This window comes from Frankliniella occidentalis, unplaced genomic scaffold (genome assembly GCF_000697945.3).
Source record: "Frankliniella occidentalis isolate FOCC.00 unplaced genomic scaffold, Focc_3.1 Scaffold8, whole genome shotgun sequence".
NCBI classification, from domain to species: domain Eukaryota; kingdom Metazoa; phylum Arthropoda; class Insecta; order Thysanoptera; family Thripidae; genus Frankliniella; species Frankliniella occidentalis.
Genome location: NW_026267138.1, coordinates 1,508,340 through 1,509,676, shown reverse-complemented (window position 1 = coordinate 1,509,676; position 1,337 = coordinate 1,508,340). Strand labels below are relative to the sequence as shown.

General features: G+C 55.3%; 1 non-coding gene across 1 annotated transcript; it reads right to left on the bottom strand.

Moving 5' to 3' along the window:
• Positions 1-768: 768 nt before the first annotated feature.
• Positions 769-966, bottom strand: LOC127751768 (small nucleolar RNA U3). The gene has a single exon (XR_008012238.1). It is a non-coding gene; the product is annotated as a small nucleolar RNA U3 (small nucleolar RNA).
• Positions 967-1,337: the final 371 nt, after the last annotated feature.

Below are 1,337 nucleotides of genomic sequence, written 5' to 3'. Positions count from 1 at the left end.
TGTGTCAAAGTTCATGTTATACGGTTTTCAATACCCCGTGTTCGTTGAAATTGGAAGAATTTTTGGCTTTCCTTCATCTTGCCCAGTCGCTGTAAGTATCTCACACGGGCTATCATTGCTACTCGTTTGGAAGGCAGACCCCGGTCGGGTTTGCCCATACCGAATGTAAAGGCTAATACTCCCCAGTGTTTGCGGATTTGCATACCCAAGGGGCTATGGCGCCTTATGGGCAGATCGGGTAGGCCACCCCGCAACACTGTGGTGCTATTGGCTTTACAGACGTCGTCGTTGACCACAGCGCCTTTATGGCCTCGAGCGATGAGGCAACCCGCCCGCACTCCTGCATGCGGTGTAGTATAACTACAAAAAACGCCTGAGGTCAATCAGCTCTGTACACTGTGAAACGGGTGATGCGATGCGATGTGCGCTTGCCTGAGGTGCAGTTTTTAGTTTTTCGTTGAACCCTTTTCGAAACTGGAGTTAGCCTCTTATGGCCCCGTGCGGAGGTGCCCTCTACTAAACTCCAGTACCGGGTGTTTCATAAAAGACACATGTGCTGGCGGGTTTGCCTACCCAAGGCCCAAGGGGCTATGGCGCCTTACGGGCAGAGCGGGTAGTCAAACCCGCCCGCACCTGTGGCTTTTATGAAACACCCGGTACAGTGTAGGTGTAGGCCTCAGTAGGCAGACGGAGCACTCTGCCCGCACGTGCATCACCCACTCATTTAGGTCCGCCCCGCGGGGCAAAGTTCTTCCCCAGTATGTATATCCCTCTCCGTCTCCCCCGTGCACTCTGCAAGCAGAGTGTGAACGATCATCGATGGCTGTCATCAGCAAGAGCTGATTTCAGTCGGCCTCACGCTCAGGGAAGAAGACTTCGTCTCATCCTCGTGGTTTCATTGACTCTACAGTTGAGTAGAGAGAAGTGAAGACGTACTACAGAAATGATCCTGTGAAGTACAGTCTTAACTGTTGACCGTTTTCTCGGCGACCCAGGTCGGCGTAGGTTGGTTGTTCCCCGCGAGAGCCAATGCCCTCATAACACTACATAACTTCTACCACCCCGAGTTATCTGTTCGACTGGCGGGGAGGGTATAAGCTTTCTTGTACGGTGCTGTTAATCGCAGGTCACGTGGTCGGGGATCGCACTCGTGGCGCCATCTGTTGGCGGGCCGCCGAACGCGCGCCAAACTTTCGAACCTCCTCGCGCGCCCGTCCCCCGCCCGCACTGTCCAGCCGCTTCCTGCTCGTGGCTTTGGTCCAGTACAGCACCATGCGGGCCACCATCGGCGTCTTCCTCGTCGCCCTCTCCGCGCCTCTCCTCCAGGCCAGGGTGAG